General features: G+C 41.2%; 1 protein-coding gene and 1 pseudogene across 6 annotated transcripts in view; one reads left to right on the top strand and one right to left on the bottom strand.

Moving 5' to 3' along the window:
• Positions 1–26393, bottom strand: part of FHIP1A (FHF complex subunit HOOK interacting protein 1A) — a 294902-nt gene that overhangs the window by 237530 nt on the left and 30979 nt on the right. The gene's annotated exons all lie outside the window — the stretch shown is intronic.
• On the top strand, positions 16251–24723 carry LOC306669776 (vasculin-like protein 1; annotated as a pseudogene). Its single transcript has 2 exons — positions 16251–16441; positions 20586–24723. The product of its transcript is annotated as a vasculin-like protein 1 (transcript).

Below are 26393 nucleotides of genomic sequence, written 5' to 3'. Positions count from 1 at the left end.
TCCTTTCATCTCTGTTCCTCTCTGAACCAGAAGGTCAGCTTTTCTCTGATTTATATATTAGGTTATATATTGGGTTAAATTACGAATTTTAATGGTTTTACTATCCCTTGGTAGGGAAAAAAAAAAAAAAAGATTTTAAAAACCACCAGATTTGATTACCTCTAAGGGTCCATCCATTTCTATGATGCTACTCCAACACAAGCAAAGGCTCAGTGGAACATAACAAAAATAAAAATATCAAACTGGCCTAAGATGCTGGCAAAAGGGTGCACACGGCATCAGAAGGAGTAGCTGGCAGTTGAACCAGGCATCTAGTATTTGGAGGTCTGGACATCACACACTGGCGCGTCCAAACTCACTGAGGACAGCCACTGAGGTCGTGGAAATGGGATACAAAACTGACCAACTCCAGTGGAACCATCTTTACTTAATTCTGCCCCATCATGCAGAAACCCAGGTCTTTTCAGTAAGCGTCATGGTGACACTGTGAGATTCAGAAGGAGATGCCACAATGCTCAGGATTGTTGTTGGACAAGGCTACCTACTGAACAGTAAAACTCTTCTTCATGGCACACATTTGTAAGCTACCTGGCAAGCTGTGTATAAAGTGCTGGGATCATGGACTGGGGCTGCAGCTCAGTGGCAGAGCACTTACCGAGCACATGTGAGGCACTGGGTTCAATCTGCAGCACCACATAAAAATAAATAAAATAAAGTCATTGTGTCCATTTACAACTAAAAAAAAAAATTTTTAAGTGCTGGGATCAATACTCTAAGTCCACAACTCCATCATAATTGAAGGGAAAGGAGGTAGATGGCCATGTCTTTTACTAGGAACTTTTAATTTATAAGCCACCCATGATTCCAGAATCTGTAAGGGGCAAAGGAGGAGCTGGGAAGTACATGGGATGTACTCCATTCCTGGGATGTCGAGACCATGTGCATGCCGAAGTGCTCTGCTGTGGTACAGAAGACAGAATCAACAACAGAAAGGCCAACAGGGGCGTCCGCAAGGCCATGGGGTCCCGTACACACCATCACTCTACCTTGAAACATCCCCACTGAGACCTTTTTTGACTGTGTGGCATCTACAGGAAGAAAAGATAGTCTTCATAAATCAGTAGCCTGCACTCCAGTCGCCTGTGGACGATCTAAACCACTCAGCAAAATCCATCTCTTCTGAACTAGAGCAGACTGAACAGCCCCACGCTCCAGGGACCGTGGGGCAGGGGGAGCGTCAGGTAGAGGTGCTCTGTATTCATGACTTCATTCAACAAATAGGTTTTCTGAGCTCCTGTGGCACTGATGAATACCACAGTCCCGTGTCTCAAGGAGTTGGCAGGGGCCGTGAAAGACCCACCCTAGCCCAACACCTGGGCCAAACCATTCATACCTAGTGGTGCAGGGACCTGGGTGAGGGTCTACAGCCAAGCAAAGCAGCAACTGCAAATACAGTCACGCACCACATAACGGCATCTCAGTCAACAGCAGACCACCCACAGGCAGTGGTCCCTTAAGATTATAATGGAGCTCAAAAATCCCTATTGCCTAGTGATGGCATGGCCACCACAGTGCAATCAGACACCTGAACGTGTGCTCTGTGGTGACAGTGGGGTAAACAAACTCCTGTGCTGCCCAGAGTAGGAAAGCAGGGCACACACAATTAGGTACGGTATGTAATGCTTGATAACAACAACTATGCTGCGGGTTTAGTGTTTACTAAACTTTCATTATTATTTTAGAATATACTCTTACTTAGTTTGGGGGGAGTTGTTTGTCCATTTGTTTGTTTTGGAGGGGGGTACTGGGGATTGAACTCAGGGACCCTTGACCACTGAGCCACATCCCCAGCCCTCTTTTGTATTTTATTTAGAGGTAGGGTCTTGCTGAGTTGCTTAATGCCTCACTTTAGCTGAGGCTGGCTTTGAACTAGCGAGCCTCGTGCCTCAGCCTCCTGAGCTGCTGTGATCACAGGCATGTGCCACTGCACCCAGATGTTTTTTGTTTTGCCCTGGAGATTGAACCAAGGGGTACTTTACCACTGAGTAACATCTCCAGTCCTATCCATTTATCTATCTATCCATTTATTTAGGAGACAGAGTCTCACTAAATTGCTGAGGCTGACCTCAAACTTGAATCCTCCTGCCTCATACTCCTAAGTCACGAAAATTGCAAGCATGCACCACTGTGCCCAGGTTCCTTCCCTCCATATATATTTTTTTTTCTTTTTTTTTTTTTTTTTTTTTTTTTTTTTTTTTAAGTTAGCTGTAAAACAGCCTCAGGCAGGTATTTCTTAAGTATTCCAGAAGAAGGCATTGCCGTCTTAGGAGATGAAGGCTCCGGCAATGCCCCCAAAGACCTTCCAGTGGGACAAGATCTGGGAGCAGAAGACAGTGACACTGATGATCCTGACTCTGTATAAGCCTAGGCTAATATGTATTGAGTCTTTGTTTTGAACCAAAACGTCTAAAAGATAAAAAATAAAATAATTTTTTTTTAAAAATTAAATTTTAAAAAATATAAGAATAGTGAAAATGTTTTTATAGTTATATATTTGTGTTTTAAGCTAAGTGTTACTGCAAAAAATCCAAAAGTCTTAAAAGTTTAAAAGTTTACAAAGTAAAAAGTTATAAGCAGCTTTGGTTGACTTACTATCAAATACAGAAAGAATTTCTTATAAATTTAACATAACCAAAGGGCACAGTGTTACAAAGTACACAGTGAACACAGCAATGTCCTCGGCCTTTGCAAACACACTCACCATTCACTCACCAAAGCAACTTCCAGTCCTGCAGGCTGTTCATGGTAAGTGCCCTGCACAGGTGTACCATGTTTTACCTTTTATACCATATTTTTACTGTACCTTTTCCATGTTCACATACACAAATACCTGCCATTTTGTTATAGCTGCCCGCAGCACTGAGTACAGCAGTGTGCGGTACAAGTTCACAGCCTAGGAGCAGCAGGCTCCGCCGCCTAGGTTTGTGTCAGTATACTCTGTGATGTTCGCACAATGACAAAATCACCTAAAAACCCATCTCTTAGAAAGTCTTCTTGTCATTAAGTGACACATGGCTGTAGTCAAACCTAGTCTTCAAAACTCCCTTAAGTTCTTCATGCCATCTCACAATAAGTGAAAGAGAAACAGATTTTGCTATTGCAAAACACTATTGTCTGTTAAGGTAAACACCAGAGGAAGGAGTGGGCTTGCATTCTGGGGGCAACACTGTGACCCAAAGTGCTCACACCCTGAGAGGAAATTAAACCTCTGAACAAAGAGCAGGCCCACTCTCTACCTCAAGTCATGTTAGGAGTATGCTCATCGTTTCAGTTATTTCTTGCCCTTTCTTTTTCTTGTATCCAAGTGCATTAGTTGAATTCCCATGAGTAAAATATGCATATAATGTGACTCCAATGCAATACCATCACCCTAATATTTACCCCAGAAGCATGGTAAAAAGGCCACCATTTCTTGAAGTTAGCATCCTACAGCTCCTTCTTTTGAATGCAAACAGGGAAAAGGTTACATATTAACCCTACATAAAAAGGATGAATTGATTTTACCAAGTTAGCTCTAGTTATCTGGAGAGATAAGAAACATCAGACAGTGAACAGGTAAATTTTGGTAGGTGGAAAGAAAAATCTAGCAAGATCCGGAACACAAAGTACACCCCCAGCAAAGAGGGTTCTGTCAGGGAACAATGTGAACCCGAGGTGCACCTCAGGATGAAGCCTGGAGGGGACAGAGGGAAGCCTAAGGGCACATACTCAAAACCTCTCCCAAGCTCTTCTCCTCAGTCCTACCCTAAATGTATCACGAAGCAGATCCCAGCCTTCAGGTCAGGGGTGACTCGGGAGAGCGATGGGCCTGTGAGGATCCTCTGACCTGACGACTAGATCCCTCCCAGGAGCGCCAGGTCCCAAGGGCCATCTAGCATCCCTTCAAGGTCACATACAAGGCTGTGGCTCCACATTTTCCCCAGACGCTAATACAACCCCCACATCCTTTTCCCTTTTATTCTCCTCACAGGAACAGTCACAGGAATGCTCACCTCCGATGCTCAGCAGCAGCAACGAAAGAAGCCTGCCTAAGCCATGTTGGCTGTGGTGTGGGGCACACCCATAATCCTAGTGACCGGGAGCTGGAGGCAAGAGGATCTCAAGTTCAAGGCCAGTCTCAGCAACTTAGTGAGGGCCTAAGAAACTCAGTGAGACCCTGTCTCAAAAAAATAAAAATAAAAAGGGCTGGGGATGTGGCTCAGTGGTTAAGCGCCCCTGGGTTCAATCCCCAGTACCCCAAAAAAATTTCCGCCTCCTCCTAAACATCTCTTCACCTCCTTTTTGTAGCCTTCTGTCCTCTGCATGTCCTGCTGGTCCCCAGAACACCCTCTGCCCTCTTACCAGGTCATCGTTATTTTCAGGTAGCAGGCATCCCACTCTCTTCTGTCCTCTCCAAATTCCACCTCTTCTTTATCTGTTTTTTTCCAACTTTCCAATAGAATAGGTGCCATATTGAAATGCAAAAATGCACCTAGGAAAGCTGTTTCCACTCACTGAATAGGCTTATTCCTTTGCATTTCATGCAACTACACAACTCGAGCTCACCCAGCTCCAATTTCCTAGATAGAAATGCTTCAGAAATCCTCTGGTCCTCCACCAGAGCCTTAGAACTCCCTTATCAATTCATCCCCCCTCCTGCAGTGAATGTCTGCTCTCCCAGGAACTTCTACTGCACTTGAGCTGCTACTGCACTTGAGCTTCTACTGCACTTGAGCTGCTACTGCACTTGAGCTGCTACTGTACTTGACCTCCCTCCACTTTTCACCATCTTAAATTCTTCAGCAGATCTTGGAAATAAAAAATTTTAAGCTGACAATTAAAATAAGACTAGTAAACCTGCTCTTGACAGGACTAGACTTAACTAATGAGACAAAATGACAACTGTGTGGCTTGCTGCCAAGGTAGTATGAGCCAGTTTAAGAACTGCATTCAAAATAGGCAATAGACTGAAAGAGAGTGACCATCTCTAAATCTTTTTTTTTTTTTCAGCGTGGGGGTCTTTTGTTGCTGCTGCTGAGCATCTGCTGTGTTATCTTTTGATTGGTTTGCACTGTTTCAGTTTAAAACTTGAAATACTAAGACAGTAGTTTAGAAAGAGACTCTGAATTCAAGATTGAGGAATAGGCGTTGGTAGGTACTACGGCAGAAACTAACTAGATGTGAGTAGCTATTTTTATCTGCAGGGAATATGTAATATACATTTTTCTTAAATGTTATGCTCTGAAACGCTTCACTAATAGCTTTTTCAGTCTTGGAGAGAGAAGAAAACGATCACTACTTCCTAAAATGTTTATTTCTCTCTCACAAATTTAGACCTAGTAATAGTAAGACCTTCAATCTAGGACCTCTACAAAGAGTTTAATTTAAATGTAGAACATGTAAAAAAAACTCACCCACATTTTAATAATGTCACATCACATCACATCATCACAATAATTTATCCTCAAATATAAAAAAGAAATGGCAATTTGTCGCTAGTTATTCACAATTTCAAAAAGAAGTGTTTGCCCATAGTAGGGGAAAATTAAACTCATAAGATACAAAAAATCAGAAGCATTCAAAATAGCTATCTTGACACTCCCTGTATTTCATTTGTCCATAAAATGAATAATAATCTCTCTCATGATACAAAAAAGGTCAAGCGCTGAATTTCAGAGTTGTGCGAAAGCTCTACTCTCACCAGCCTGGAGGGGCGACTGTCGCTTGGGGCAGTGCCACTCGGGTTGACACGGAGACATTCCAGCTTCCACCGCTGTTGAAGGGCCACACTGAAACCTGTCTGCAAACCAGACACTAGAGATAAATAAGGGAGATTCACACAGCATTACCTGGAAGAAGCACTTAGAAGACGACTGAAAAGCTGCAACTAACCCCCGAACCTGTTGGCTCCTTCACAATGGGAAGCTGAAGATAATCTTGTTTACTCAACATAAATCACTTGAGATCTGGCCAAATTCTTAGGTGATATTCCAGGAGCTACTTACAGATGTATTTACCCCCAGTTCAGAAAACAAACTGGACCAGTTTTTCTTGTTGCTTCTAGGAAAGTGACCATTTTAAGCCAATCACACAATTCAGCAGAAGGGCTCGCGGGACCCAGGCTGCTCTATTTTGGTCCACCCCTCCTCCTCCTCCCAGCAGTATTAGGTTTCTCCCAACCAAGTTTGCTTCCTGCCCTTCCAGTATCTCTTTCAAAATCTTCAGGCAGCAGAAAGCAAACCTCACCAATCAATCTTATCTTCTCACATAATTTTGTAGAATATTTACATTTTTCAGGGGGAGCGGGGAAGATAGAGTCCTTTATTGTGCACGCGCATGCGTGTGTGTGTGTGTGTGTGTGTGTGTGTGTGCACACGCGTTTTTCAGACAGGTTCTCACAGAGATGGCTGTTTCCTAGGGGTTCATGTTCACATGTGGCCGGTGAGCAAGTCTGGCTTACGGGCTTTGAGAGTCAGGATGCACAACAGGTCAGCCGCCTATGTGCTACATTAACAGTGGGACGTTATTAACTTAATATTACCAGCTGGTTAGTCCAACAACCAAAGGTTTGACACTCTACTAAATACCACGGGAAATGCCAGTGATCCTGATAGGGATCCACAACGCCCCAGAAGCAGGAGCTGAAGAGATAAAGCAGACAAAGGCCAGTCCCTGCACCCAGACTATAAAACCTCATTTAGTTTTAAAGTTTACTGTAGCAGGAAACCCTGGATTAAATCTCAGATCCCGTACATTTCAGTTAATTCCACAAACTCCTCATCACACTTTAGGGGCCACCAAAACATATCCTTACAGACCTTGCTTGTAAGCTTCAAAACCTCCATTACAAGCTGCTCCAAAACTTGCATATGGTCTGATTTTCCACTCCTGTGTGCCACACACAGCCCACACACATCCTCTGCTCCTCATGGGAACTATAACTTTCTTAAGCCCCAACAAACCAGCATAGCCTCCTCTCAAGGCACCTGGTGAAGAATATTCTAGAGCCTGCCCACACCAACAGACCTGACCCTGATGTTTTCTCTTCCTCTTGGAAGAGGACACTGCCCTTGCTCCCAGGCCTGACTGCTTCCTCCAAGGCCAGAAAAATGGCCAGTGCCAACATGTCGAGTAGCTAAACCACTGACTGGCGATGTTTCCCCTCCCAGTGCAATTCAATCTTTTGTGGCCTAGAAGCAAAAACACATCACAGAACTCAAGCTCCAGAGTCAGACAAACTTGGCTTTGACTCTTCCACTTACTGTCTGACTCAGGCAGTCCCCCAAGTCTCAGTTTCATCTCTAGGATGGGGGTGACAATAATTTTTACCTGTACTGTGAAGACATATGCCTGACACACAGCAGTCTCTCGATAAATGTCAGCTATTTTTAGGATTATTGAATTTATTAAACTTCTACTCTACTACTGTTATTAAAACAGGATCATAAACAGGCAAGCTTCAGGCCAAAACTGGACTTTCTATTTGACCCTTAAAATATATTTTTTTCTTTAATTGGTTGTTGTTGTTGTTGTTACCAGCACCTTTGGAGAAGCACGAATGGTATGAATCTACATCATGCACAATCATAGAAACGAAATGATGTACCCCATTTGTGTACAATGAATCAAAATGCAGTCTGTAAAAAATTTAAAAATACATATTTTTTTAAAAAATTTAAAAAAATAAAATGTCCTACCTGCGTCACAGGTAAGAAGGGGAAAGGAAGAAACTCTACTTTGTGGTTTTATGGTCAGTAATAACTTCTTAGACATGGAAAACTTGTGAAGTTCTTATAAAACACAAAACCTGGGCTGTGGTTGTAGCTCAAAGGTACAGCACTTGCCTAGCACATGTGAGACACTGGGTTTGACCTTCAGTATCACATAATAATAAATAAATAAAAGTATTGTGTCCATCTACAACTAAAAAAAATATTTTAAAAAAAAAGTAAACACAAAACCCCAATTCTCCCTTTTTTGGTCTGAGACAAAATGGCAAAACAAATAAAATAATGGCAGATTCAGAAAACATTCATCAAAAGCCAGTGCAAAAGGTGTTCCAGACACACCAATCAGTGGTCAATGTCTTAAACTCACCTAAAAGATTTGCATGTATCAAAAAACTAAATTGTCTGAGACTTACTATTTTTATATTCTTACTAACTTAGCCCACCTAGATAGTTCATTAATATTTTTTTTTCTTTTTTTTTGCAGGGAAGGGCAAAGAAAGGTACTAGGGATTGAAATGAGGGACACTTTATCCCTGAGCCAACTCCCCAGTCCTTTTTATTTTTTCATTTTGAGGCAGGGTCTCACTAAGTTTGCTGGGACTGGCCTTGAGTTTGCTATCCTCCTGCCTCAGCCTCCCGAATCTCTGGGATTATAGGTGTGCTCTACCGCAACAGGCTCATTAAAAAAATTTTTAATTACCAACTAAGAAACACATATACATACCTTCTTAACATATACTACTTCTGAAAAAATCATAAATAATACCCCCAAATTACATTCTTTAGGGCTGTAAAGATATGCAACTAATACAGACATTTATCAATATCATAAAATAACTCCATTTATTAGAAAATCTCTATTTTCTTCTCTTGTCCCACTAAGTCTATCCATTGAAAATATGCTCTGTAAAATAAGGTCATTTGCTTTCAAATACTCTAAAACAAAAACACATGGACTTTTTTCAAGATGTACAAAAATTTTTCAAAATAACTGCAAAGTAAAAGGTAGACAGGACCAAATCACTGTCATAACTAATTAATACAATGATCTCGTATGAGTCAAACCCATGGAGCACACCCTGGTCTGAGAACGCAAGGTAAATATAATCAGAGGCATTGCCATGGGAACAAAAGAATAAGGGCATAACAGTGGTTATTTCCAGGTGACCAGATTGTAAGGTAGGTGATTTGTTTCTCTTTTGTTTTATGTGTAAGTGTTCCAAGTCTTCTGATCTACAAAATTTACTACGTCATTACCAGATGAAAAATGTTCACTTATGAATTTTAACAGGACCACATGGAACCACTAGAGGATCAGAGTACATTTTCCAAAGGGCCCACAAGTCCTGTACTGGGAGTAAATATGCAGACGTAGCTCCCCACCTGGTCCTCCTCATTTGCTTTCCCTTGTTCCATCTTCTGGGAGTGGGTGACCAACTCCCTCCCCTAAGCTCCACAGTGCTTCAGCCCTGTACGGCGCCCGAGGTCCTTTCTGCAGCCAGCGGGTGCGCTCCCCAGTGCACAATGCCTCTAACACCCAGCTGTTTTCACAGGAACTGGATTTTACACGCCTGTACAGAGCTTAGCGCAGGTCACGACACACAGCAGACTTCTGAAATCTACTTGTTAAACATCAATGAAAGTCAAGTGAGCCCAGTGTTCTGCTTCTCTGCCCTAGACCTTACTGCACTCTGTGGAAGGACTGAGATACGGTCCCACTGGCCAGCCTCAGGCCCACCTACAGAAGAGCTTTCAGAAAACAATGCAGCACTAAGAGGAAGAAGTGGATTCTCCCTGCACCAGCTCTGAGCCTCCACAGTAAGAGGGACAGATCTAGCCCTGTGACACCTTAAGAAAGCAATGCAATTTCTGCACCTCCCATCCTTCCTTGGGAGAAGCACGCAGGGGTGTCTCTGGACTCCTTCCTGATCAGGCTTTACTATTCCAAGCAAATTAAGTCAGCAAACAGCACGAGGCAGGCGGAGCTGATCCCTGCTGGGGGGTGACCTGCCCTCCTTAATGACAGGGTGGTTATCTCAGTTTACAAAGCCTATAAAGCACTGGCAGGGCTTCTAGGCTGCTGAGACAAGGCCCTATTATTGCAGTGACGCTGAAGACAGGGCTAATCATAGGGGAAACATCCTTCTATTCTTTGGCTTCAATCACTTTAATTATATTTTCTGTGAATTCTCAAACCAGTGGGCACACAAATTGCATGAAGAAAAATATGAGTTGTGTGTAAAATTAAAGTCACGAGGTCCTGTGGTGCCACGACTGTCAGTCCTTGGCCCTGTGGACTCGTCACTGCTGAAAGGAGAAACCTCAGAGTGGATTGTGACCCACACAAGTCGGAGTTTGGAATGGCAAACGGGTGCAGCGAGCAGTGGGCGACGGGGAGTTAACAGCCCCCGAGATCAGGTGACTGTCTGTCCTAGGCCATACCAAAGAATGATTTTCAGCCAGTCGGAGCCACCAAGAGTTGCTTCTGGGTGAGGGCAGTGCACACAAGCCAGGAAAAAAATAAGTCACAATCTTGCCCGTGTCGTTCACACACGAGCTGAAAGTTAAGCGGTGTTTTTATGAACATTCCTAACTCAGCGTCTTCGATGCTCATCTTTCAGGCAGTGGTAGTACAACATTAAAGGTCAAACATACAACTCTGGTTTGTGGTTTCAAAAATGCCCTCAAGGACACCCCTGCACAGTTTCCAGATTTGTGTGTGTGTGTGGTAGTAATCTCTGCTTCAGATTTCTGAGGCCTAATCTGCCTAAACCTTGCTCTGTTTTCTTTACTGGACTGTGATGCTTAGGTCCATGAGTGATAAAGGCCTACAGAGCTGTAAATACTTAAAGAATGTAAAACTTTTGCACTGGGGAAAACAGCAACAGACCCCCTGCTAGCCTCTTGGTCTGCAAAAGAGCTATTTTATAGTCTTTAGAGTGGGAAATGCCTGCATGTTGGCATAGCTGGTCCTGCATCAGGTAAGCAGACCCAATGTAAATCACCTATGGGAACAAAGTCCTTGGCCCAAACAGGAAAAAAGGATGACTTCCAGTGTTCCCCACCAACAACCCCAGTAACTCCAGCTGTTCCTGATGCACCCACAAGGTGAAATGCCCAAATCAGCAGGCACTATGAACACTTAAGAGATCAATTCTATTTGACCTAACCCAGTGACAATTTTAAAATCACATTTTATTACACTTTCCCATGAAAACAAACACACAAAAAAAATCAAGGATGCTGCTTTATGCCTGCAAGCCTGGATGCCAACAGGGCAGCATTTCTACAAAACATACACATTCTTTGGAAAAGAACCTGGTACAAAGCCGATCACTGTGGAGCAGGCCTGTAATCCCTGATGGTCAAGAAAGGGCAATCTCAAGTTCAAGGCTAGCCTGGGCAACTAAACAAAATACTGTCTCAAAATAAAGAATTAAAAGGGCTGGGGATATAGCTCAGTGGTAGAGTACCCCAGGGTTCAATCTCACACACAAAAGAATTAAGTGTAGAAGTATTTATTCACCACAGCCACAACACTATACTGTACTAACATAATAATGTAATAATGAACATCTGGTTAAAAAAATAAAACATGTCCAATAAACACCACAAAGTAATTATATATCACATTATTAAATAAGAAAAACACTAACTGAGCACTTAAAATATGTCAGGCTTGTTTTGAAAACAATTTAAATGACAAGTTTGTTGTGAGTATTACATGAATTTAGTGCTTTCAACCCACATGGAAGGTAGGTATTATTATCTCCGTCACGATCCCTATTACAGATAAGAACAGTAAGGCACAGAGAGCTTGAGTGACTTGCTCAAGGTTGCAGAGTTAAGTGGCAGGTAAATGGTAGAGTATTTAATGGCACAGGCAAATGCTGATGCCACAATAGCAAATGAAGAATTAAAATTATATCTAGTACAAACCTAACTTTATAAAATATGGACGTTTGTGTGTTTGTATATGTGTCAGTGCCTGCAGACAGGAAACAATAAACCCTAGAAAGAAATTCAAGAAAGTATCTCTACTTAATGAGATTACAGTGTTTATTATTTTTGTACTTTCTATATACCCAAGGTACTCTGGAATATATGTGTACTACTTTCATACCCAGAAAAAAAAAGCTGTATTTCAAAAATTAAAAGCTTGATTAAGGCCTGGAAGCACAATTTCCTTCAACGAGTTCACATTTTCCAAGCACAGGCGGTCAGTCAGGTCTCCCAGAACCAGTCGGGAAAGCCAAAGCCTCTTTCAAGTGAGCTCCAACAGACGCGGGCACCTTCAGGTCTGACGCTGAATAAAATCCCTTGGAGAACTTTCCTAACCAGACCGATCCAGTGATTTTCAGGAAGCTCGCTGATTACAGAATCCCTGTTAAGGTCTGACATGAAAAATACATCTAACTGGGAAAAAAAAATTTTTTATTACAAAAATGTCATCAAATACTATTTGAAAGAATTTTATTAGAATTAGAGCTTTCAATACACATGCCCCTGCTTCTGTGAGAAAAACCCATTCAACCATGGGCTGGTCAACAGATCAGAAGGAAGAAACTGGCCTCCTGGCCACATTTTCACAGGTTTATTATGCAAAGATATGAGGCAGGAGTAGTTTCCATAAAGAGGGATCAGCACAGCAAAGATCAGGGAGGGGGCGAATTCATTAGACCAATCTTCTGCTTAAAACTACATTTAAAATTTCTAACCTACTATTACATATAATTATAATGCACCAATAACATTTTAAAAATAAAATTTTTAAGCATCTCTTATACCAAAATAAACTCACTGCTCAAGATTCAAATATTAGCAAGAAAGGAATCATAAACAAGCCTTTCAAAAAAAGTACAGATGATTCAAACCCCAGGAACTATAAAAGAAATGGCTAATGTATGTGACTATGTAAGAGTAGCAAGAAGAAAGCTGAAAGGTTAACTGGGAAAACATCTACAATATATAACGTAAATTTTACTACTGTAAAAGGAATACTTAAAAATCAGGAAGAAAAAGATAAAAATCCCAAGGGAAAAAATAGGCAAAGGTTACAAATAAAGAAAAAGAAATAAAAAGTCAATAAATCCATCAAAAGATACCCAACCTCATTCAAATGAAGATCAAAACACTACAAAACAACTGTCAGCCACACATACAAATATTAAAAGTTGCTGGGGGTATGGGTACAGAGGAAATCTTACACACTCCCACAGTTTGGATTTGAAGTGTCCCCACCATGTAGTAAAGACTGGATCCCCAGCAAGGCCCTCTGGGACATGTGAGGGCCTTTGGGAGGGGTGGCCTAGTGAGAGGTCTTTGGGTCATAGAGGGCCCTCCCCTCAGGGGATTGTGGAACTCTGTCCCTCCCCCTCCTCTTTTTTCACTTCCAGTCTTGAGAAGACTTATTCCACCAGGGGTTCCTGCCAGGATGTGCTGCCACTGTCCAGAGTAGCAGGGCCAATTCCAGACTGAATCTTCCAAAACTGGGAGCCAAAATGTGTTGTTAGTCAACATTCCACTGCTGTGATCAAAATACCTGACAAGAACAACTTAGAGGAGGAAAAGTTTAGTTTGGCTCACAGTTTCAGGGGCTCTGTCCAATGGTCAGGCAACTCCATTGCTCTGAGCCTGAAGTGAGGCAAAATATCATGGCAGAAGGACCCAGAGAAAGGAAGCTGCTCAGCTCATGTGATAGCCAGGTGGCAGAGAGAGAGCCTGGGACCCAAAAAAATAAAAAAAAACAAAGCCATGTCCCTAGTGACCAATTTCCTCCAGTCACAGACTACCTGCCTATAGAGTAGCAGACCTTTCAAATTATCAATCCATCAAATAGATCAATCCACTGATTTGACCACAGCTAATAATCTCATCATTTCAACTGATTCCTTCATTGTCTTACATACAAGTTCTCTGGGGACACCTCTTATTCAAATCATAACACACACACACACACACACACACACACACACACACACATCTTTTCCCCTATTAGTTGACTTATCTCTCAAGTATTTGTTATAATGACAGTTCACCAGTGCTATGGTTTGGATGTGAGGTGTTCCCTCCAGAAACTGAGGTGTCTGTCCCCCAGAAGTTCAAGTGTGAGACAATGCAATAACATTCAGAGCTGAAATAATTGGGTTGTGAGAGTCTTAACCCAATCAGTGAATTAATCCCCTGATGGGATTAACTGAGTGGTAACTGAAGGTGGGTAGGCTATGGATGGAGGAGGTGGGAATTAGAGGCATGGCTTTGGGGTATGTATTTGTATCTGGCTAGTGGAGACCCTCTCTCTTGCTTCCTGATCATCATGTGAGCTGCTTCCCTCCACCACTCTCTTCTACCATGGTGTTCAGTCTCACCTCAAGCCCCCAGGAAAGAAGCTGGCCATCTATGAACTGAGACCTCTGAAACCGTGAGTCCCCAAATAACCTTTTCCTCCTCTAAATTGCTCTTGTCAGGTCTTTTAGTCACCGCAGTGAAAAAGCTTACTAAAACAACTAACTTATACTTTTGGTGAGACTACAAACTAAAACGTTTTTAGCTAGTAAACTGGTCTATTTATCAGAACTCAGCAATACCACTGACAAGTAATTTACCCTCTAGATACAGCAAGATTAAGAACCCCAAGATACATAGGCCAGGATGTTCACTGCAGCATGGTTTAACAAGTGAAATAAACAAATACAAACCCAAATCTTCTTTAGAAGACAGATTAAGTACATTATAGTATACCCATGCAATAGAACACAGGTCAGTCTTTAAAAATATAGGGTATATCAATGAGTGGCGATAAGGAGAAAGATCCAAAAGATATTTTAAGGGGGTCAACACTACTCGGAATGATCTGATTTGAATAAAATAAAAGGGAATGTATAAGACATTGTTAAGTTGAGGGTATTGGTTTCATTTTTCCTTTTTATTTTACACTTTCCCATACTTTGGAAGTTCTTACAATGTACGTTCATTGTTTATATTAAAATAATTGTTTTAGACCTCATGGATTTCATGTTCCCAGTCCACAAACTTACATTTTAAACCTTTTATGGAATGTTTGCTCATAATACCTTATTAACACCAAGAAAGCACATTTAATTTGTAAGATCTAAAATTTGAAGGAATTTTTGAGTAAAAACACAAAGCACTGAATATTTAGGATTAATAACACATGAGATTTCTAAATTCTGAGGGAAACAAGTCACATGCAGATGTTTTACAGTCGTCCCTTGGTATCTCTGGGAGACTGATTTCAAAATTCCTGTGGATACAAAGTCCAGGGGTGCTCAAGTCCTTTGTATATTTAAAGCATAGTGTTCTGACCCATCCTTGAATATACTGTAAATCATCTCTAGATTAGTTACAATACCTAATGAAATGCTATGTAAATAGTTGTCACGATGTATTATTTCAAGAACAATGACAAAAAAAATAGTCCATACATATTCATTACAGACACAATTTTTTTTCCCCGTATATTCTCAACCTGGTCAAATCCAAGAATGCAGAATCCATGAATATGGAAGGCTGGGTGTATTTTTAAGACCATCACAGAAAAGCATATTTTTTTAATGTATCACAAGGCTGGGGATGTAGCTCAGCGGCAGAACCACTGGCCAGCACGTGAGGCCCTCGGTTTGATCCCCAGCATTAGGAGGGAAAAAATGCATCATAAACCTTTCTAATCCAAGGATGCAAAATCCATGAGTGCGGAAGGCTAACTGTATTGTAAAAACCATCACAGAAAAGCACGTTTAAAAATGCATTATGGACCTTCACATATTATGACTTCAACAAAAAGCAAAATATGATACAGCATGATTTAACACTCTCTCCACAGAGCCCAGGAACACGCACCTCCAGAGTTAAGCAACAGCTAGCACTATGGACAGGAGAAAAAAGGAAACAGAATCCTGGAAAATTCATTCCAAATTTTTATAAGAACTCCAAAGAAAAGGTAAACCTCTGAAAAGCACAGTCATGAGGCGGCACGAGCAGCTTATGTAAAGGAAGTACTGCTAGTCACTGGACCTCAGTGTTGTGAATGACCTTTGGAAAACCTCCTTGCATTCAAAAACAGATACACTACTTCAGAGGCACTTGGTTAGAGTGCCAAGAAAGCTTCCAAAAAGTGTGGGTTTGGGGGATTGTTTTTGCTTGGAGTTTTGTTTTTTGCTGCCTTGGGTTTGCTTGGGTTTTTATTTAATTATTAGTGTGGGGAAAAACGTGTAACATAAAATTCACCATTTTAACCATTTGTTTTTTATTTATAGAAATATCACCACTGAAAAGAAAATGTTCCTGGGGCTGAGGATATGGCTCAGTGGTAGAGTCCTTGCCTAGCTTGCACAAGACCCAGGAGGAAGGAAGAAAGGAGAAAGCTACCCTCAGGGTAAATTATCAAATGGAGAATAGAATGGGTACCAATGAAGGCTATCATCTTAGGCAGCCAACTTCCTTTTCCAATAAATTTCAGAAATGTGTTACTCAGAGTCAAGGAGAACACTGGCGCCCACACTGGAGGTGGGGGGCGCCACTCATGCCCACTCCTCTGCCTGCCGAGCACAGGGCAGCCTGCGGGCTGATGACCCTCAACACCTAGCACCTCGCAAGCATCACAAGTGCCTGCTACAGCTGGAATCACAGGCACTCCGAGGAAAGCGTTCTGAGTAACTGAAGGCCCAGGGTACTTTCTCACCTAGAATTGTTTTACACAAGGTAGAGCAGATTAGGAGAGTGAAGGAAAAAAAAATTTTTTTTTCCAGGCCTGGGAATTGAACCCAGAGGTGTTCTACCACTGAGCCACACCCCTGGCCCTTTTTTTACTTTGAGACAGGGTATCACTAAGTTGCTAAGGCTGTCCTTGAACTTGCAGTCTGGCCCGGCTCCTCCACTGCCCATCCCTCCTGCAGGGTGTGGAAAGGGGGTACAGATTGAGCTCCATCGCCAACAGTCAATGATTTAATTAGCAATGCCTCTGTAACACAATCTCCTTAAAGATCCCGAACAACATGGTTTGGAAAGCTTCCTGATTGGTGAACATGAACATCCACTTGCTGGGAGGCAGGCAGACCCCAAACGCCATAGACAAAAAGAAGTTTCTGTGTGCAGTCCTCTCAGGACCCCGTCCTCTATCATCTGGCTATTCAATATGTATCCTTTAACATACCCTTCACTTAAAAAATTGACACTAGTAAGTGAACTCTCCCTGAGGTCTGGCAGATTACTGAACCTGAGGAAGAGGTCATGGGAACCTCAGACAGGTGGTCAAGTGGAAGGGAAGTCTTGAGTAACAGGGGGATCCACTACTTGTTATTGGCATCTGAAGTGGAGACAGTCTATGGGACTGAACCCTCAACCTGTGAGGTCTGCACTAACTCCAGGCAGTTAGTTAGCATCAGCACTCAGTTAAGCTGTAGAAAACCCACTCAACACCAGAAAAGAACTGAAGAACTGGTTGCAGTAATTGGGAAATGCATTCATGTGACATCAGAAGTGTCCTGTGCGAGCATAGGAAAATATGTTTCCTCTTTTAAACAGATAAGGGAGACATCAGTCAAAGGATACAAACATCAATTAGGAGTAAGTTCAAGAGATCTATCATACAACAGAGTTACTACAGTTAATAATACATTGCATTCGTGAAAAATGCTAGGCTGAGAGTGTAACTCAGTCCATGCACAAGGCCCTAGATTTCATTCCCAGCACCACAAAGAAGAAAAAAGTGCCAAGAGAGTGGACAGAAAGTGTTCCCACCACAAAAATAAGATAATACATGTTAATTAGCTAGTCATTCCACAATATGTATCGGATCCAAGATGGCGAACGAGAGGGTGACTGCATCTCCAGTCGCTCCAGAACCCAGGATTCAAGAAGGGGAGGCATTGAGAGACTTGGACTAAAATAGAGCCACGGGGTGAGTCTCCCCCACCAGGTGAAGCTCGGCCTGGGCGGCAGGCCTGGATAGGGGCGCCTTATTAGAGCAGGGCAGGGCAGCTAGAGTCTTCCCCAGGTAGCCCTGCTCCCTCTGGCGGTGGGCTCCTCCCACACGGCCAGATTCTCGGAGCAGGCCCCCCAGTGAGAGCCCTTCTGCACAGAACCAGCTCCAAGTCCCAGAGCCAGCAGCGAGCTCTGGCCCGCAGGCAGCTTCAGGGACCAGGACAGGGCAGCCAGGGACTTCCCCAAGCAGCCCTGCACCCTCCGGCGACAGGCTCCTTTCACGGCCAGCTTCTCGGAGCAGACCACCCAGTGAGAGCCTTTCCGCACAGAGCCAGCTCCAAGCCCTGGAACCAGTAGCAGGCTAGGGCCAGCTTTCTTCGGAAGCACTGCATTATCAAGTTCCTCCAAGACTTCAGGCTACTGAATGCTGGGAAGTGATATACTGGAAATCTACAGGGACACTACAAGCCAATAGAGGAAATCTGCAATATCTCAGAGTCCCACTGACATCTGACCAATATGAGAAAACAAGGGAAGAAAATGTCCCAAACAAACCTAGATACTATATCAATAAAACCCAATGACAGCACAGCAGAAGAAATGTCAGAAAGGGAGTTCAGAATGTACATAATTAAAACAATCAGGGAAGCAAACGAGAAGATGAAAGAGCAAATGCAGGCATTAAATGATCACACCAATCAACAGTTAAAAGACCAAATACGAGAAGCAAGAGATCATTTCAATTAAGAGTTAGAGATACTGAAAAAAAAAAAACCAAACAGAAATCCTTGAAATGAAGGAAACAATAAGCCAAGTTAAAAACTCCATAGAAAACATAACCAATAGGATAGAACACCTGGAAGACAGAACCTCAGATATTGAAGACAAAATATTTAATCTTGAAAACAAAGTTGACCAAACAGAGAAGATGGTAAGAAATCATGAACAGAATCTACAAGAATTATGGGATATCACAATATGTATCAACTTCAAAACATCATGCTATACACAATAAATAAAAATAATTTAGTTGTCAGTTTTTTAAAAAATATAATTAAATTGTGGTATACTCTTACAAAACAAAACAGAAACAAAATGTAAACAGCAAAAATAAATAAAATATAGCTTCATGAGCCAGGTACAGTAGCATATAATCCCAGTGACTTGGAAGGCTGAGACAGGAGGATCAAAACTTTGAGGTCGGTCTCAGTAACTGAACAAAATCCCCTCTCAAAATAAAAATAAAATGGGCTGGGGGTGCTGGGCTGTGGCTCAGTGGTAGAGCACTTGCCTGGCATGTGTGACGCACTGGGTTCGATTCTTAGCACCACATATAAATAAATTAATTCAATAAAAATTCATCGACAACTAAAAAAAAATACTAAAAAGATAAAATAAAAAGGGCTAGGGATGTAGATCAATAGTAAAATGCTCCTGGGTTCATTCCCCAGTATCAAAAAAATATAATCTATGTATGTGTACACGTATCCTCATGAATAAATGTGTGAATCTCAAAAACATAATCTTGAGTGAAACAGCAAGGTAAAGAAGTGTACATGTTATACAATTCCATTGGAAGAAAGAGCAAAAAGAGATAAAATCAAACATTATATTGTTTAGAGATCAATACACAAAAGGCAAACCCATTTAAAAAAAAAAAAAAAAAGGAAAGAACTAAAAAATGTAAGACAATGGCTACCATGGGAAGAAGGGTGGACAAAGGGGATGCAATCCATGGAGGACATACAGGGGGTCTAGGTACTGGAAATAAAATTTTCCATTTCTTAAGCCATGTAGTAGAGACCACAGTCGATTTTTTTTTATTTTTAAAATGGCACATGTACTTACATATATTCTTTTATATGTGTATTTCTCACTGAAAAAAAAACTAAAAACCAGATTAAAAACCAAAGTGAAATGCTATTTTTAAAAAGAACTTTGTGACAAGGCTTAGCTGTCCGGATGCTTAGCAGCATGGCTGACTCGCCTGCATCCATAATAAGAGCATGGAAGGACAGAGGAGAAGAATTCCATAAAACTGAAAAAAGCAGATTGGTTGGAAGGGAACTTTAAATGGACAAGAGTTTTCAACCAATTTCTGAAAGACAGGGAGCAGAAATGTGATGACAGATGAAAGAGAGGGAGAGCTGCTACTCTAGGGCCACCAAGGAGGCAACAGAACCCCAGGGGGGCTCTGGGCTCAGAGTCAACAGGTGTCAGAGAGGGAGGAGGACACAGAGCAGGAAAGAGGGGAGAAAGCAATGACCCTGTTGACACCCTCCCCCCACAACAAAGCCTACAGGCAGCCTGGCCAAGGGTCCCGACAGATCAAATATCTTAGGGTTCATTTCTAAAGACAGTGAACCAGCTGTGGCGGGAGGGAGTGAGAAATGTGAATTCTGGTACTGAGAGTCAATTCTTAAGCAAAGCGCACCACCGCTGACCCAGTGCGGTGACACATATGCACACAAAGCTCCACTTAGATTTTCTCCTCAGGAACAGAAAAAGCCTTCGACAAAACCCAGCAGCCCTTCATATCAAAAACAATGAAGAAACTAGGAACAGAAGGAACTTACCTCATATCATAAAAACTATACATGCCAAACCCAAAGCAACATCATACTCACTAGAAAAACTGACAGCATTTCCACTAAAATCAGGAACAAGACAAAGATGACCACTTCACCACTGCTATCCAGAGCGCTGCTAGCCAGATCAATCAGGCAAAAGAAGGATAATACCAGGGCTGGGGTTGTGGTTCAGTGATATAGCGCTTGACTAGCATGTGTGAGACACTGGGTTCAATTCTCAGCACCACATATAAATAAATGAATAAAATAAAGGTCGATCAACATCTAAACATTTTTTTTAAAGGATAATACCTGCTGCTGCATTCACCTCACCAAGATCTCACCATGCAAAAGGAAACAAATGGTCAACTATGGTTCCAAGTGTCCGTAAGAACTTGGTCCCTAAGCCTGCACCACCTCCTTCCAAGCCCGATGCACGGAAATCTCAGCAGAATGGAACACAAATCAGGATCCCTTTCCTCCAGCCGGGAATCTGCATTTACCAATCCAATCTCTGTTACCAAACCAGTGTTACTGGCTGGTGCTGCAGTTCTCAGCCCTCCCAAAGAGGGTCCTTCCAGATTACCCCTCCAGTTGACATCAGCTCCTCTCCTCTGATTAAGTTGACCCTCCACACCACTGACAGGAAGAGTGAGTTCCTGAAGACTCTGGAGAATGACCAGAATGGAGACTTTGCAGAGAACAGAGACTGCGACAAGCTGGAGGACTTGAAGGACAACAGCACACCTGAACCAAAGGAAAATGGAGAGGCAGGCTGTCTCCAGAACATTCTTTCTCTCCCTGTGGTGGAAGAAGGGGGGGTCCTATCACACTGTCTGGAAACAGAGCACAAGTGACTGAAAGCGAGGGGATGGCAGGAATATCCTGACAAGGAGGATATCTGCCCTCCTCTCACAGAGGATGAGCTAAAACAGTTCCACATGAAGACAGAGCAGCTGAGAAGCGATGGCTTTGGACAGAATGGCTTCATGCAGAGCCGCAGTTCCAGCCTGTTCTGAACTCCCTTTGGAGAAGCACTTGTAAAGCAGAGTTTGAGGACTCAGACATGGAAATAGTAGCAGTGAAACAGCAGAAGACGATGCCTGGAAGCAGGCAGATAGGTGCTCACAGTTAATCTGACCCAGTAAACTCAGCTGGTGTGTTTAGGGAATACACAGAAGAAATCATGCTTTTTCTTTTCCCTTTCTTATGTTGTTGAATATTTCACGCACCAGGGAAATAATCATATCACAAAGAAAGAGCAGTTGGCTTGTTTAGCTTTTGTTGTTGTTCTTCTCTGTTATCTGCTTAAAAGAAGTTTCTGTGGTGGGAAAGAGTTTTTAAACACACACACACAGTACATAGGGGGCTAGCACAGGTGGGAGCTGGCAGCGCAGAGTTGCAGAGGAGGAGACGCTGGTCTGCAGCAACAGCTTCTACTACCAGCTCCGGGGGCACTCACCCCTGTACCCAAGCGATCACTGTCAATGACAAAGTGACTACTGAAGTTATAACTACATTAAATTAATGCTAAGGACTGGAGTTGTAGCTCAGTGGTAGAGCACTCACCTAGCATGTGGGAGGCACTGAGTGTGATTCTCAGCACTGCATATAAATAAATTAATTAAATAAAGGTCCATCAACAACTAAAAATTTTTTAAAAATTAATCCTAATAATTTGGATATTTTAACTTTGGCTGCTTGGGTAACTTTAGCCCTTAATAAAGCATATGTAGGGGATTTTTGTTTGTTTTTGTTTTCTTTTTCCTTTTGGGATACAGCTATACAATATTTGGATATAGGAAATGTGTTATTCTTGCAGCCTTGATCTTCAGGGTGGATTGTAAAATATAAATTTTCGTAAGATTTCAAAGATTAAGATTATTTTGATAACATTATTTACGGATTTAAAAGCTGTGGTTATCACAAGTCTGTTGAGGGGAAAAACTGCAAAAAATAACTAACTTGCAATAAATACTTTGCATCAGTTTAAAAAAAAAAGAAGGATACAGCAAAGAAGCAGGATATAAGAACAACATACAAAAATTGATAGCTTTCCCCAATTCTAATAATGAATATGTTGAGAAAGAAATAGGAAAATAATTCCATTCATAACAGCTTTTCTCAAAAAAAATACTTAGGAATAAATCTAAGGAGGTAAAAGATCTCAATAATGAAAATTTCAGAACACTGAAGAAAGAAACTGAAGAAGACACAGTAGATGGAAAGATCTCCCATGTTCATGGATAAGCAGAATTAACATTGTCAAATGGCCATGCTACCAAAAGCAATCTATGGATTCAGTATAATCCCCATCAAAATACCCATGACATTCTTCACTAAAGTAGAAAAAGTAGTCCTAAAATTAATACAGAAGAATAAAAGACCCAAAAGCAATGAACTCAAAAAGGATTAAAGACCTAGTAATTAGACCAGACACTAAAATGCTAGAGGAAAACATGGGGTCAACACTCCAACATGTTAGCACAGGCACCAACTTACTCCTAAAGCTCAAAAAATAAAACCCAGAATCAATAAGTGTGATGGCATCAAATTTAAAAGCTTCTGCACAGCAAAGGAAACAAGAGCATGAGGGGGAGCCTACAGAGTGGAGGAAAATCTCTGCCAGCTACTCTTCTGATGGAGGATTAATATCCAGCATATAAAAAGAACTCAAAAAATTAATACCAAAAAACCCAATCAATATAGCAAATAATCTAAATAGATATTTCTCATAAGAAGAAATGCAAATAGTAAAAAATACAAGAAAAACTGTTCAATATCCTTAGCAATCAGGGAAATGCAAATCAAAACTACAAATAGATTTCATCTCACCCTAGTTAGAGTGGCAATCTTCAAGAATACAAATAACAATAATTGCTGATGAGTATGTGAAGGAAAAGGAACATTCATACATTGTTGGTGGGACTACAAATTAGTATAACCACTTTGGAAAGCAGTATCAAGATTAATTGAAAGACTATAAATGGAACTACCATATGACCCTACTATCCCACTCCTTGGTATTTATCCTAAAGATCCAAAATCAGCATTCTATGTAGTGATATGTGCATACTGAAGATTATAGCAGCACAGTTCACAGTACCCAAGTTATGGAACCAGCCTAGGTGCCTATCTGTTGAATGGATACAGAAGATGTGGTGTATATACACAATGGAGTTTTACTCAAGCATAAAAATGAATGGAATTATGTCATTTGCAGGTAAATAATGGAACTAGAGAATATCATACTAAGTGAAATAAGCTGGATTCCAAAAGTAAAGGGTGGAATGTTTTCTCTCATATGTGTAAGCCAGAGACAGAGGAAGGATAAAGGAAGAGAGGGGTCATCTCACAAAAATAAAAGGAAATCGATGCTCAACCAGTAAAGTCTATGTAAATACTCAAAATTTTTTATAATTCCAAAATCTGAAGGACTTCTGTCCCAAGCATTCTGGATGAGGGGCACTGAACCCTCTTGTGTTAGGTCAGTTTCATTTTCATACTACTATATTAGCAGGACTGACAAAATTTAAACAGAGAGGCAAAAAGGCCTCTTCAAAAGAGAACTTTGTAAAACCCATTCCTCAAGGGCATTTTATACTTGTTAAAAATGTCCTAAATTTCCAAATTGTAATGGGTAAGCCTAGTCAAATGTCCTAACTGAATTATAAAATAAGAAATGTCATATTGCATAGTAAAAATTTTTAAAAAGTTAAAAATATAACACAAAAGCCTCTAATGATGTGCTCTTTTTACAAAACTCTAACATATGTACACGTGAACATATTAAATATATTAAACTTTTGTGTAAAATAATAAATATTTGTAAATACAAAAATGTCAAAAAACACCTTGCTGACCTTGGGGACTTCAAAAATTGTTTTGTTGTTTAATGTTATCTGATGATAGATGAATATCTCCCAGTAATCAGGATTCAATCTTATTTTATTTTATGCTATTTTATTTATTTATCTATTTTATTTATTTATTTTGGTACCAGGGATAGAATCCAGGGGCCCTTTTCCACTGAGCCACATCCCCAGCTCTTTTTATGTTTTATTTTGAGACAGTATTGCTAAGTTGCTGAGTGTCTGGCTCAGATGCCCAGGTTGGCCTTGAACTTGCAAGCCTCATGTCTCAGCCTCCTGAGTCCCTGGGATTACAGGCAAGGACCACTGCACCAGTAGGATTCATTCAGTTCTTCATAAGTGTTTAAAATTTTTCATGTCTCATGATTCCTAATAAATACTATAGACTTTAATAGAAAAAATATAAGAGAAAACAACAGAGTAAAAGAAAAGGATCAAGAGGGAGGGAGAAGGGGAGAGTCTACTGGGAAATGAAATCTACCCAATTCCAATTATGCTATATTCATGTACAAATATACCACAATGAATCCAACATATGAGTGTACATATGTGTGTGTGTGTGTGTATATATATGTATATATGTGTGTATATATGAATATACATAGTAGTATAAGTCCATCTATATATGAATACAAATATATATATATATAATCAAAATAAAAACAATAATAAATGTTGATCAGCAGAGTAAGTAGATCAAGGAAGGTAGGAGGAGTGAGAAAGAAGGCGCCGGGGAGTAAGATTGATCAAAAGCCATGTACAAGCATGGTGTAAAAAATCCCACTATCATGTACGATCATAATGTACCAATAAAAAAGTAAAGTAAAAAACGATTCCCCTCAGGGAAGAGGTGCATCTTGGAAAAAGAAAAAAGAAAAAAACACTACCTATAGTTTTTTTTTGTTTGTTTGTTTTTTTTTTTTTGGTACGAGAGATAGAACCTAGGGATGCTTAACCACTGAACCACATCCCCAGCCCTTTTTATTTTTTGAGACAGGGTCTTGCTAAATTGATTAGGGCCTCTCTAAGTTGCTGAGGCTGACTTTGAATTTGCAGTCCTCCTGCCTTAGCCTCCTGAGCCACTGGGATTACAGGCCTGCACCACCCCACCTGGCTACATATAGACCTTTGCAAGAGTAGAGAAAACTCTTCAGTCCTTCATTCTTGATTATGAACAGGCACCAAGCATACAAGGGAAATTAGGAACACAGGGAGGAAGAAAACTGACCCTGAGGGAAAAAGTTAGTTCAGGAAACAGAAGATAAACTTTAAAAAGAAATAACTACAATACAACTCAAAGTAGTGCAACCATTAAACAAGACACAATGAAAATAAAATGATTATAAAGAACAATAAAATATGATTGCCAAAATAAAAATTCAATGCAAGTACCATAAGATAACAGTAAGAAAGTCTCTCAAAATGCGTGACAAACAGATTAAAGGACAGGACACAGGAAGGAATAGATTTAAAACAAAGAACCAGTGCAGGCAGTGCAGGCAGTATCCAACTAAAAGTTGCCTGATTTCCACCAGGTAAATGCACCGCTATCCCAGCCCCAAAAGATCAATGACACCAAGGCAGCTACCTGACTCAGGGAGCTGATCCACAGGCCAAATTAAGCCAATCAAATTGTCTCTTTTCAGAATCTGACTTATGAAAAACATAGGTTTCAGTAGGTGCCTAAAACCAAAAGGTCATGTCAACGCCATCGGGTATAAGCGTGCTGACCCACGCGGGAGAAGGGGGAACAGGAAGCAGAGAAAGAAGAACAAGATGAGGACAGAGGACCAGGATGCTTGACTTTCTGGCCCATGCCATTGTCCCTGCAGATCTACTAGTGTCACCGAGCCTGGCTGTTTAATCCTGCATTTTTAAGGCTCTGGGGGATTTTAAGTTAACTTAGGGGATTCTCTGTTCTTTGCAACCAATAAACTTAACTAACACAGCAGTATCAGATGCTGGAAGGACGGAGTAAGCCATTGCGTCCTGCTGTAGCCGGGCACATCCCCTGCCCCTTCACTAACCAGCTGGGCAGCACACAACACTGCTCCTGCAGTCTGTCATTTTGTCAGCACTCCGTACAAGCGTGAGTGGTGTGCTATTGTTGAACATCATTAAGATCATATGTGATCAAATGTTCCCTAATAAAAAAAATGTCAAAATCCAAGGGTAAACGTAACGAATCTCATGAAACAGTCAGTGAAACCTCGAAACTGTGGAACAATCAGGAAAAGAAG

Source organism: Sciurus vulgaris (assembly GCF_902686455.1).
Source record: "Sciurus vulgaris genome assembly, chromosome: 9".
NCBI classification, from domain to species: domain Eukaryota; kingdom Metazoa; phylum Chordata; class Mammalia; order Rodentia; family Sciuridae; genus Sciurus; species Sciurus vulgaris.
The sequence above is the reverse complement of the archived record's forward strand: the minus strand, read 5'-3'. Positions and strand labels throughout refer to the sequence as shown.